Source organism: Cynoglossus semilaevis, chromosome 14, assembly GCF_000523025.1.
Source record: "Cynoglossus semilaevis isolate Cse_v1.0 chromosome 14, Cse_v1.0, whole genome shotgun sequence".
Taxonomy (NCBI): domain Eukaryota; kingdom Metazoa; phylum Chordata; class Actinopteri; order Pleuronectiformes; family Cynoglossidae; genus Cynoglossus; species Cynoglossus semilaevis.
Genome location: NC_024320.1, coordinates 9264306 through 9278608, shown reverse-complemented (window position 1 = coordinate 9278608; position 14303 = coordinate 9264306). Strand labels below are relative to the sequence as shown.

The following is a 14303-nucleotide window of genomic DNA, read 5'->3' as shown; positions in this document are numbered from 1 at the left end:
AGTAACATTTATAGGAACAGTTACCTGCCACTGATATTTATACACATTTGCATACATTTATTACATTTTCACCTCACTTTTTAAAATCTATTGGCTAATTCTTTAGTGGCTATTTTCGCTAGTTCTTTAGCTAACTTTTTACCAATTTGATTTTTTCACCTAATTTCATTGGGTTATCATTTTGTTATTTTTCTTTAGCATTTTACTAATGTTAAGTAAAATGTAACTTACATTTTAGTCTTTCTGTTTTTTATTAGCTATTGTTTATTTTTTGGCTTGTATTTTATTATCTTTAGACCTCTTTAGCGTACTGTTGACCCCGTTAAGCTTTATCATATCTCTAGGCTAATCTTTGGCCGTGTACAGTAGCCTGCAGTATCTGAGCTGTATTGATGTCCAATAATCTGTACAGCTTGAAACATTTGATTTAATTCAGTTTCCTGTGATTGGAACTGATTAGTACCGTTTCAGTAAAACCATCAGTGACGATCTGGTAAATTAGGAGCTACTTCACTGTAAAACTCATTTTTGGAGCACCGCGATGGAAAGAAGGATTTTGATGTATTTTCAGGCTAGAAGATTGAAAGTTTCCTGTGGTGTTCTCTTCCTTCCTGTGTGGAGTGTGTAACCCCGATGTAATTACCTGTATGCCACACCGGGTTGACTAATAGCCCATCGTAGTGTACTGTTGTGCTAAGGCTGTATATGCAAGTTAATTCCAGTCTTCATTAGGGTTTCAGAGTGTGGCGTTGAGACTTTAGGGCATCAGAAAATGCTGGGTCGTGCTAAATGAAAAAGTTGGCCAGTGGAGAAAAGTGATATATTACACTCTGTTCACTCTAAAAAATATGTTGTGAGCGCAGAATCCCTTCCCGGTTCTTCGGGGAGCCTTCGGCCTCAGGTCCCTCTTCACTTCAAATGGCTTGTGACTGATTAAAAACCTTTTGGATGAAAACCTAGGAAGGAAAAGCAATATTCTTTCTCCCAGTTTTGTTTCCTCCCATCCTTGATGTTTTTAATGTCACTGTTTCATTGTCAGAAGTCTGAACTTCCACTGATTCAGTTTTTTTTTCTGTGACAGTGAACGTCAAGCCACGTCGCTGCGATGGCAGCTTTTCTAAATAGGTTTAAGTTCTCACTGCTTTCTCCTGGGGCTCTGCTCTAAACTGTTTTTATTGTCAGACCCGAAAAAGGCTTCTGAAGCATGGCTCGAGGTTATCACACTCTCGGAAGACTCTTTATCCCAAATGTACAGCTGGTGCACTGCTATTCAACTGTCCTGCCTCTTATACAAACTCAATTTCCAGAGAAGTGGCTGCACTTGTTCAAAATGTCGTCAAAACTCAAACCTGGAATTTGGTTCCACCAAAACTTTGCTTATCAAACGATTCGACCAAATATTATATAAAAATACTTGTTCCAAAGTAAGTGTTGCAGAAACAGATTTTGCCCTTGTCTATATTTTTATTTCTATTTCTTTTTCCCACTGAGCCAATCCCCATAAAGAGTAAGTCCTTGGTTGATTTAGAGTGAAAGATTACCCTCACTTTCAGTCTGTTGCGGCTGTTTTTTATATATATATATAAATATATATAAAATCTTCAAAGCTTTCCTTCTTTTTATTAGAACGCAATATTTTTTAGAAGGCGCCCTGTCTTTGAAGCGATCATAGCTCGGTGACGAAGAATTGAATGTGAAGTATGTAGCATAAGACACGGCATGTGGCAAATTCCATACAGGAAAACCAGGGATCGAGACAAACTTCCCCTGGAAATTAATCAATTAATAATGATAATAATCATAATAGTCAATATTATGTTAAATATCATATAATTCATAAGCAACAGGTCATGTTCACAATATTTTAATCCACAATCACACTTCCTCAGTGTAAGGGCGTTATTTTGAGTCTCAAAATAAGGTTGCTGATATCAGAGTTGGGTTCTGTTGCTGTATTAGCAGTGTGCTAGTGTGTGCTAAGTGTGAGCTTTTCTGTAGATGTAGTTTTTAAATAATTGATTGGAAGCCACGTCAACACCATAAACGAGGCATATAGTCATACTGGTGAGGATTTAATGGTCATTAAAACCAATCCCAGTACATTTCAGTGGATGAGCCAATGGGAGTTTTTAACATCACACTTTTGGTAACAGTCTGGAGGAGGCTGCTCCCTGTAATTATCCATGCTTCACTGTTGTTGATGACGGTGATGCTCAGCTGCAGCGTGCATTCATCACATCACCATCATATCCATAATAGCAAAGGCACATCCTCAGGCTATTATCTATGCAGGTGGTCTGCTGCTGGGGATGTGGGCCCCTCAGGGAAAACCTGCAGAATTTGGACATTTTTTATGCCATGCTGCAGGAAAAGGAACATCGCATGGAGGCGTTAAAAAGTGATAATTAGATCAAGGCAGCCATGTTCAGTATATAAATATTAAGAGTTTTGTTAAAATGACTTTAATGACTCCTACAACCATCTGTTATCTTCATGCGCTCCATGTGCTTGGATGGAAGCACAGAACAGGAGATAACAGGATCTTCACAGCAGTGCAGTTATATCACTGTTAAAGTCTTATAATGATTTAAATATACTGTAACTTTAATTATTTTTTACCCTATACTGATGTAAATGAATAACTATTTTTGGGGAAATTAAATGTATGTACATACTGTACATATGTTCCTATGTCATTCACCAACACAGTTGTAACATTATAATCTGGGACATAAAAACATCAGGACAGTCTGAGTTACGTTTGGGAGCCACGATAAAGGTCAAGTTCCCAAAAATCAACATAAACGAAAAAGCAAGTGAATGTAGCACAATATAATGTACGCTGTACAACTGGCAAATATGAACAAAGCCGTCTTCCACGTATAGCGCTGCTTGGCAATGTATTCATCTGCTTAGCTCGCCGTGGATTGCATAGGAGATGTTGACATAATCTTGTAATGCCGTAGGTTAAGGACGTCGTAATCCCAGGACCTGCTGTATTTCTATTGGTTAAAAAAAAAACAAAAACAAAAAAAACCAAATTCAAACTAAATCAACGAGATGTCACATCAATATTGAGAGACTTGGGTGGTTAGCATTACCTTCCTTGTGCCCAGGCACAGAGGCATTCATAGTCTATTGACAACACAATAGTGAGAAGCACTTGTTTTATTTTGTAGTTTTTGGACAAAGATGGGGGAGTGGTGGCTTAGTGGTTTCAGGTTTGAGTCCGCCAGCTGCCAAGTTACCACTGAGTCCCCACACACTGATCCCTGGGTTCTTAAAGCTGCCCACTGTTCACTTTGGTGATGGGTTAAAGCAGAGGTCACATTTGGTTGTGTGCAGTGGTGTGCTGTGTCACAGTGACAAGGAGTTCACTTTGCGTTCCTCCTTACAATAATAAGCCAAACCATGTAACTTCTCTCTCGCAGGAGCCTTCTAGCACGGTGTGTCAAAATAAGTGCAGTGTCTGCTTTGTCTTGTGCAGTCACAAAGGCATTGAAATAAGGTAGACAACAGGACTGGAAAAACAACACAGCTTAGCTTCTCTTAAACTATGAAAACATACAATTCTCACCTTCCAGATTTATTTTCCACCATTTTCTGCTGAGGACAACTGCCTCCCCTGATGCTAACAGAAAAGCAGCTACAGTAAATACTACTACAGGGCTAACTGGAATAATCTTTAATTAAAACAATAGCTTTTTCTGTTGCACCTGTTTCTGGCATTAAAATAAAAAAATAAAACCAATCATAAATTATTATATCTCAATAAGAATCTGGCATCCACACCAAGCCCCCACCCCCACCCTCATAGACACACGTGCAGAGCTTGTACACACAAACATGTTGTTTTTCAGGAGCCTCCTGGTGAATTAAAATGCTCAACTTGTTCGCCGTGCACACTCACAGAAGAGAAGGGTGGGGGGAGGGGGCAGACACGCAAGATTAAGAGAAAGCAGAAAGCATTAGATTGCTAACCCCCGCCCCCTACCCCCGCAAAATATGCAGACACCCACCCCTCGATCACATCGCTTTGGACAAGAACCATTTCTTTCCCTGGAGCCCAGGTCCATAATATTGATGAGAGCATTTCCATAACACTGACTGGTCCTTTAGAGCAGCTTTGGGCTGGTGAATGGGCAGAATTCAGTGTATGGCTGTAATTTCCTGGTACCAACATATAATGTGCTCTGTTCATCCTTCTGCTGGAACCATTTATTTGACTTCTTTGTGTTTTTGTGGATGGATTTTTAGGAAGAGCTTCTTGTTCTCGTGCTGGTACTGCCTGCACTCCTCTGCAGTACAGGCAGTACCAGCTGTACAACAGAGTTTGTGTGTGTGTTTTTGTGTGCCTGTGATCGTCAGATGACTGAGTGGCCATCAGAGTAGGATATTGTTATCACATCTGAGCACTGAGCTGCCTTGCTTGAATTGTACCGCTGTTAAACTCCCACACCTGTTTAACTTAAAGACGCTCCACATCAAAACCTAAAAAACAGTATGAGTGTATGTTCACGCACACAAATTGAGCAAGTACACACAGATACACACATACTGGTTGTTATTATTCCTGTGCTTGTAACATGGACTTAATGCATTCCCTATACTGGTGTTCTTTTAACGTTGGGGTCGCGATCCCAAATGGGGTTGCCTGAAATGTCTTACAAAGATATAAATTATTTTTCAACTAATTATTATTCCTTTTCGAATTGGAATTAAAAACACCATACACACTTTGTGCACTAATCTGGCTTCTCTGTGTCTGCAACAGAATTGCATCACAATTTGTGATGTTAAACTGGGGCCAAAAATGGGTGGGAACCACTACCATGTCCACTAGCTAATCTTTACCGTTACATATTTATACTTGTTTTAAATCCTCATCCTACCTTTAATATGACCCTAGTTCTAACCCTAACAATGTACTCAATCTTGAACCTCTAAATAACCAGGAGGAGGAAGTGTCCCTACAATAGTATATCCCTAAACTCTGTCCCCATGAGTATAGTCATACCAAGATCTCTCCCTCACACACACACGCACCCACACAGAACATTCCACAACCTTTAAGATCGAGTATGTAATAATTAGTGACATCTTGCTGTAAGATGTCAAAATGCAACAAATGGACGACTCCTCCGCTCCTTACAGCATCTACTAAGCATTTGAAGAAACCGTGGCGGCCTTCAGACTCCATTAAGTCCTCTATCTGAAATCATGGGTCATGACACTAAAGTGGGTGACAGGAACAGAATGAATGGGCAGCAATGCACAATACAACGAATAGCAGTAAAATTCAGCATTAAGACCCTCTCTAGTCAGCACTGACCTTTTTTTATTCCATTGCATTTTGTAATATCTCCACCTGGTTCTGGTTCTGTCAAAAAAGCCCAAAAATAAAATAAATAAAATGTGTTTTTCAGAACTTAAGCAAATGTTTCTATTAGAAATTATTATTATTTTTAATTTTATTAGTATCAACATCATTGTTTTTTTACATCTGCCTTTTTGCTAGGATATGTTTATGCAACAGCTCAATATATAACTACAACATTGTGTGACATCATAATGTCATTCATTTGGTCTGGGCATGGATGAAATCGCTATAACCTGAAAGAAGCTGACTCCAGTAGAACTATCAGATAATAATTAGTTAAGACCATATGAGCTGTAATAACCTCAGGCTTTGTTTATTGATAAAGTGAGCGCCAACCCTAGTTTGAGAAACCTTAGGGCGATTATTTTTTAAGCTACAGTAACAGGTAGACAGATATTCTGTTGCAGCAGCAGTAATTATTAGCTAGCAGCAGGCTGCTTCTTCTTAACTCTCAATAGAAACTCTTCCTAAAACTGTAAGCTAAGTTCTTAGCTGTTCAAGAACCAGTGCTTCTCTAAAAAATTTTCATTTCTTCATCCATAAGTTCAGGTCTTGAGTCTCTTAAATTTTAGACTTTGCTGCTTATAAATCATTTTTCTATCCAATCACAGACATGACATCACAGCCCAAAATCCTGTTTTCCACACTACTGAGAAATGTTGATTTTAGTTTGTGTTAATGTTAGTTACCAATTACACTGCCTAAATTATATATATAACTGTACCCTCAAAGAGACCTAAACCTAAAACATCTTCTATTCATGCTACTAAGACCTTTGACTTCAAACTAGCTTTTTGAGGAAAAAACATATTTTTTTCTTTTCTCCACAAAGGTGCTTGCCAAGAAAACAGTTCATAATTAAAATTATTATTAATTATAATCCGGTATTCATCCGTTCTGTCGTTTCCTGTTTGCATCTGTTTACATGGGTGTGTGATTTGTTGAGTTTTAGATCTATATTTTACACAGTGTAGAATCATCGTCTTACCCACTCGTGTCCCAGCTGGCAGTGGCATCAAAGAAACTGACAAGTGATGAGCAAAGACCGAGATTCAGAATCAAATCCACATAGAGGACGGGTGGGTGAAGAAGCTGGGGGGGATAGGGGGTTTCATTGAAGCTTTAAATGTTGATGATGTGATCGCATCCCATTGTTTGCATCACACCAACTGGTAACATTCCTGTCATCTGGAGAAAGGGCCTCTGCCTCTGTAGAGGTAATGTGAATTATTTTGCTCATTTTATCCCACTTATATACTGCTGATCCCATGTCTCTAAAAATAGGACGGAGTTAAGGCTCAGGAATGATCAATTAGAATGTGAAAAATAGATCCAAAATCAAAACTCTCTCTTTACACTTTTAGTTTAAAAAATTCCACCAATAACCATAAAAAACCTACCATCTAAATTAACTTAAAAGTTCTTTGTGATTACGATTTTTTGCCTTTATTTGCACAGATTCATCACATTTTAGTTTCAGGTAAAGGAATTTGTTTTGGACGTACTTTTTGACAAAGCACTTTTTTATTCCAGTGCTTCTTCCTTAATCATTATTGAAAAATGAGGCTGCACTACTAGAGTCTGGCTTCTGGGGTTAAGCTGTCCGTCCTCTGTGATCCTGATGGTCAGATCAGATCTATGTCCTGGTCTCTTGCCTTCACAGGCGTTTCCTTTTCTTTACAAATGCAGACAAATGTGTTCGAGGCCAGCAGTAGGCCGGTGAGTTCATCATGGTGAGGGATTTTCTCTCTTTGTAAATCTAACCCATTGCCCTCCATCGTAGAAATATCCCACCTTTGCTGCTTTGAGACCCAGAACCAAAAATAATCAGCGTCATTGCTTGACTCTTCGGCTGGCAGATGACAAATAGGCTGCGGGGGTGTTTTAATAAACTTTTGTCAGTGACAAATCTGGTGTCTTGCTCCTGTGTAAGCCCATGGAGTGGTGTTGTCTGAGAAAGACGTATACACTCGCAGCCCGCAGGTTCCACGGTACTTTATCATCAGATATCAGGTGTCACAGTCTGTGGTTCCTCTAAATTAAAAACCTTGATTCGACTGCTCATTTTAAAATCATTCTGCCTTGGAAGAAGTTTGTTTTTATATTAATATAATATCCTGTTTTTATTCTCTGTAGTAAGAATTGTTGTCTCACTGTTAGATAAAGAGTATGGGAAGTAGTTAAAGGTTAGCTAATAGCTCTGTTATAGCACAAAAACTGCCCAGATAACAATCACCCACGAAAATAGCTCAAATTAACCCAATAGGTATCTGTACAAAGACATTTGAAAGGAAATAAACCTCTACCTTTTCTGTCTGTTGTTCCCTTCAATATTCTCCACAATAGATCTTCTGCTTCCATCTCAGCCAATCCCCTGCCTCCTCTGCCTCTCACATTATCCTATAGTTATTATCTGTTGTCTTCCTTTTTTTTCTTGCCTCCCACCTCCATCTCTAGCATCCTTTTTCCATATATCCAGTAAAACTAAATTTAAAAAGGAAATTCATAAAAAAAGTATGGAGTTTAACCCTTTCTGTCAACTTTGACCAAAAAAGTTGAAATGAAATAGTAAGATTAAACCTGGCACAAAGATTTGAGCTAATTTACCATTGGCTGACGATGTTCTGGTGTTTCCTGGCGATGTTTCCTCATCTGTGGCAGAGTCAGTCAACAACGTTTGTGTAAAAGGACATCACAGAAAGACTTTCCCCGCATCCCTCAGATGATATGCCCATAACAGAGTTCTTTCCCCGCATCCCTCAGATGATATGCTTATGAAAACACAGCTCGCTGCTTCATCTCTTACCCACCACCACCTCCTCCTCCTGCTCCTTTTGTGCTATATTTAACATTGTTGATTTAATGTTTACATGGACATTTTTAATTGGGGATTAGTTTCCCTCAGCAAGAGTCCTCAGAGGTTCGTTGATCACATCATCCAAAAAAGAACCCTGTCAGTGAACAGCCTTTTGACGTTACTCTGATGTTGATAGCTGCACTGCATGCTGCTTTGTTCATATGTCATGAACCTGGAACATTCTTCAAATACAGGGTCTGTGTGAGGGCTGTAATTCCTTTGAAGGATTTAAATGCAGTGTTAATTGGGTTTAAAAATGTCTTGTGATTAATCAAAATGTTATGAAACATATCAGGTGTATAAGAATATATTGATACACTGAAGTATTGCGATATTTTGTTTCACCATATTCTATCGACATTCTACAGCACTGATTTTTTTTATTAACAATTAACATGTAGGTATTCATGCCTTTGGTTCATTTATTTTGCTTTTATTTCTTCTCCAGTGATTTCAAATGTAGATCCCTCTGTTCCAGTTTTAGTGACCTGCTGTTAAGCCTGTAACAGCATTTACAGGGTATTAGGTTAAAGACTAGAATAGGTAGGCTAACAGCCAAGAGTTAAGTTTAGCATTTTTTAGCAAGTGGTAAAATTTCAACAAAAATTGAGTGACGACGATATTTATATTTCCACAAAGGTTAAAAGTACATAAAAATGACAATTAAAGATTTTATGTAAAAGCAAATTCTTTGCGAAAACGAGACATTTGCCAGTGTACATCTATAACTATAATTGTGTCAAACAGCTCAGTTGTACTGTAGTCAGTACAGTACTAGTATTTTCAACACATTTACCAAAGATTTCCTAAGGTGTGTCAAAGAATAACTGAAAGTTCATCTTTTTTTGTGTGTGCACAAGTAACCAACATTTCTTCGATGATTTGTTGTGAAGTTGTTTGGAGAGGCAATCAAGCCAAACAGCAGTAACAGTTTTGTTGGTGGAGACAAACATGAATAAAGAAAATTGTCTTGTAAAAGTAAAATCAACTTCAAACTGCTGCCGAGTACTGTTGACATTTAAAGGTTTAGATACGAACTAAGTTACTGTCAAAGTATGTTGATGTGGTGAGATGTGAAAGTAAATCACAAACAGAAGTGCTCTGTTATTGCCTACTGAATGGCTTTATTTCATTACATAAACTCCCTTTATAAGAACACAGAGAGAGTGAACAGTGATACTGTCATAACCTAATGTAACAAACTGGGAGACTCTACATATCTGAACATACTACAATATTTCTGAGGGCATGCAGTACATTTGAGGTTATTGTGAAGAATATTCTGGATTGTATTGTTCTGGAATGTTGTTCAATAAACAAACATTAGCATAAAGCTAATAAATCATGTTTCTATGTATATTAGAAACTTAAAGCGAGTAAATTGTGATTAATTGTGAGTTATCAGCAAACAATTGTGCAGTTAATCACATCTAAATATTTAAACTGATTGATAGCCCAGAAAAAGATAACTTTTTTTTTTTTAAATGTCAATTCTGGGAACTGAAAAGCGAAGGTTCTTTGAGGAATCTTTCTTCGACAGACTCTGACGCACGCACCTTCCGTTGTTTTATGCAGTGTTTTAACCCAGAGCTCTTCTTTCTGAGCTGCTGCCTTTTAAAGTTTCTGTGAAGCCCTCAGCTCTGTCCATAGTCTGCAGTAGAGCGGAGCGGAGCCGTGAAGATGGACAGGTGATGCCTGAGACATCGGTGTGTGTGTGTGTGTGTGTGTGTATGGGGGAGTGTGTTTGTGTCTCACTGAATTCACAAGGAGATCTTTGGATGAGAGGACTTGCTGTAGGATATTTATCCTTCAGGGTATTTACTGGGCTGAAGTATCAACTGCTTCATCTATATGTGTTTGTAATAAACAACACTTGAAGTTTAAAGTTTAAAGCCAAACCACAAAATATATATTACAGACAAAAAAAGATGTAAAAAAATATATATTTATGTCAGTTCTGGTATGTTTGACACCTTGGTGACACTTACCAGCCCTCTAGTGGGAGTAAGAAAAAGAAAAAACTTGAGAATAAAAATACCATTAATTTGTTCAAGCAGAGAATAAAATAGTCTTTTATTTAGATAGGAACTTTATAGATGAAATAATCTGAATATCATGAATAACACTAATTTACGGAGAGTAAGCTTTTGCGAATTTCCAACTTTGTCCTGTGAATAAAAGTCATTCTTCCATTGAATAAATATAAGTGCATCATGATATTAGATTTTTTCTGGCCTTTTATTTGTCTATTTAATGGCCCATTAAATAATGCCAATGAGACAATTTTCTGCTGCTAGCAAGTTAGATTTGGGTAAACAAATATAAAATCAAACCTTGTGAAAATTGTGGGTTTTTTTGTTTTTGCTTTTGCATGTCAAGAGCAACCTCACCTATCTATCATCATGCTGCCATTTAGTGGTACACAAAGTATTGCAGGGGGTATGCAGATTTTTAGGATTATATGTTTGTTTAAGGTGCACTCGTGCTAATTTATTTACAGTTTAATTACATAGTGTTTATCGGCAAGAATCTGGCGATATGACACGTATCACGATACAGAGGCTATTATATGATGTATTGCGATACTATAGGAACAGCAATTTATTGAGTTTTTTTAAAACAATTTAATTGTAGGAAAAAACTTTCAGCATAGCAAACACACAATTCTGTAACATGCATCTGTAATCGCTAGAGAAGAAATTAGTCAACACCATGAATATTTGCATGTTAACTGGTAATTAAAAAATTTCAGTGTATCAATATTTTTTTACACCCCTAGTATATATGTCTATGTGGTGAATATTATACAAGTCCTTAATAAATAATGCAGTTAAAGTACAGAATAGAATATATACTAATCCCCTGGTGTGACCCCAGGGGATTGGATCCAATGTTGTACAGGACAAAAACTGCCTTTTCTATTGTTAATAAACTCATAATGCCTCTGCTCAAGAGGCTTTATTATATATGCTTATAGCAAACAAACTGACACAAGCAAAAAAAAAGAAAACGAAGGTTCAGATATCAGGGGGAACTTGTGTTTTTTGTTAAGAGTGATACACTTACCCGTCCTGATATTTGTATGCGACTCAGGTACAGCACACACGGGACACAACTCTGTCAAACTGGTTTAATCCAGAAAGGTCAGGAGTTCCTGGATTAGACTCCACTGGGGAGACGGTGGCTGAAGCTGGAAGTCTGGAGGTCTTAAGGTCGGCATATGAGTTCAGGCGGACAGATGTGAAAATGTGGAAGCAGAGCCCAGGAGCCACAGGAGAGCAGTGTCAGTGGAGGAACAAGACTTATGTAGAATCCAAAATGAACCAAATGTAGCCTCAGCCTGAAAACCACTGTAGTAGGGAGAACAACTGTTGAAGGCTGGGGAGAAGAAACCCCAGGTGTTTATTCATACAGCAGGGGTTGAATGTGAAGGGGTTTCAAATGGGCAGCAAAGCCCAGCAGCATGAGAAGTAGAAGAACCATAGTAAACCTTTCCTTTGTACACAAACAAAACACAGAATATGACCAGCTGAGTACCTGAACTACTACTGTATTAAACTATCTCATTTATCAGAGGCTTTTCAATAAAGCAGTTGTAAATTAGTTGTAATTGTAAGCGTTAATATTAATATTTAACAGTTGTTCCCAAAGTGAGGAACGCAGCCTCCCATGGGGCGATTAGCTAGTTTTCTTTAATTGAGCTGCAGTGAGGAAATTGCAGCCATTAACTATTGTATTTACTTTGTTAAATGAGTTTAGAAGTCCTCTGGGAAATGCAGTCATTTAAATAAAGTTTAGTGCAGTTATAAAGCCATCGATGTTAATGCGATCAGTGATTATCAAGTGGTGGCCCGCGGGCTGAATCAAGGTCACCAAATTCTGGCCCGTGACTGGATTACAGATATGTGTCAAATAATAGTGTTAGACAAATATGTGATACTTATTTAATTTTATTTAAGTGTCAGAGTCAAAACAAGTGTCAAAACTGTACAAAAGTGTATTAATGTCAACATGCATACATAAAGAAAGAATAAAATACAGGGAAACCAAGTCTCTAGTGGCGATAAGGCAAGAGTAGAATGTTTACCTAATTATATACACTGCCTGTTTTCAGACAGTGAAGAAGAACTCCTTCTGTGTTTGGGGACATATTTGAGAATGTCTAACAGACTGTTTGCAAAATACTGACTGTCCCGTTTGTTTATCAAAGAGTCCCGGCTGTGTGTTTTTGCTTATCTGAATTTTGAAAATGTCACCTTCTCATTGTGATTCTTCTGGTGTGAATCCTCTGGATACTTTAGAAAAAAATCCAAGAAAGTCAATGTGCAAAGTAAACGTGTCGCGAGAGAGAGTTTCAGTTTCATGGTGGAGATACAGCCAAGCAGGTGTTGAGTGTGAATCAAATAGGAGCAGAACATGTGAAGAGCAGAGGCCTGGTCTGTTTATGAAGTTAGGTTTGATCATTATCGTCCATCCAGGGCAGTAATGCAGTTTAAAACGCACCAGTCGGTGTGAGGCGTCTCTCGTCCACTGTAGGTTGTTTGTATTCCTGTCAAGGAGCTGATCGATTGTAAAGAATCTTCCGACTGTTTCTCACAGCTGAAGATATTTATGACCTCAGAGTTCCTTCATTTGCTGAGCGATGCTCAAACTGTAGCGGCCTATCGCATCACTGCTTCCAATATCTGCTCAGTGATGGTTTTAAAATTTATTTCCAATGCAGGTTGAGGCAGCTATCTATATATTTTTAATTCATCTCACATTTTCTGCGAGGAAAAGAATAGGTAATAAGTTGGTGTAATGTTTATGTATTTATCAAATGTTGTTACCGTCTGCTGGCTGACTTTAAGCTACCTCTGGTTAAAGATCTGTGCTAATATAGCCCAGCAGTGATGCCCAGAGCACACTAGAGATGTTGCCATTTGCTGAAGGTTTGGAAGGTTTCTACGTTCATCTTGTCTGCACTAACCACTGACTTACCGCCCCTCCACCTTGTGCTATTATTAACAATTTCTTGACTACTTTCAATAAATTGCTAAAGTGGCCAAATACAACCTCATACGTTTTGTACAGCTACAGTTAGCCTAGATTGAAGCTGTTAGCAATTTCTTCTATATTTGTCCTACATTTAATGCAATTTGTGGCCTGGCCTTTCCTATGTTGCAGCTGTTCCTGCGAAAGTTATCCTCTTGGTTACATTTTGTTAATTTCTGTTATAAATAAAGCAAAATTTCAACTGGGTCCAGGAGTATTTCCATACGTAGGCACAATCATGGCTAATGGATAATTCCAGTTTTTGTCAACCTTTTATTTCTGGGCTATTGTTAGACTTGCATATCTCGTGGTTTTCCCGCTCTTCTCTAGAGACACATTCATGCTTTGTTCAGTTAGTCATTTCCTCTTATGTTATGTCTAATATCAGGTTCATTATATCAGTGTCTCATTTTAAAATAACATCTAGACAGGCAGGCCTTAAGTTAGGGAACGGGTGAATGAGGTTACATTGGCGCACATGCAAAAAGAGAGTGAGAAACGATCCAACTGTTGCTGGTTACCCTCCCAAATTGATCAGGTCTTATTGCTATGGCAACTGCTGACAGCCAGCAGTCACCGTTGTCATGGGAACAACTTGACAGTCTCCTAAGGAGAAGAAAATAGAGAGAGAGAGAGAGAGAGCAGAAGAGGGAGTTGGAGCTGGCAGGCGGGGTAGAAGAGAGAGAGAGAGAGATTTGAGAAAAATGAAAACAAAGGAAGCGACCTGGCAGTAGCCGATTTCACACACCACGGCTTTACAAATCATGTGTTAAATCAATATGCACAATTCATATTCATCACATTTGAACTCTGCAGTGATTTTCTTTGTCGTTTCATGGAGAGTCTTGTAAACTACCATAAATTTGAAGCCATTGTTCAGGGACATAATTTTGTCTCTGAGGGTTGAGAGATGAATGAGAAAAAAAATGAAAATCCACCAGCGAGAAAAATAATAGATTTTCTTTTTTTCTTTATCAGAGCCAGAAGGAACCGCTCCTCATTTTTTTTGCTTCATGAGTTCTCCTTTCTCCT

General features: G+C 38.2%; 1 protein-coding gene across 2 annotated transcripts in view; it reads left to right on the top strand.

The window, feature by feature from the left end:
• Positions 1 to 14303, top strand: part of LOC103389484 (tankyrase-1-like) — an 83557-nt gene that overhangs the window by 36746 nt on the left and 32508 nt on the right. The gene's annotated exons all lie outside the window — the stretch shown is intronic.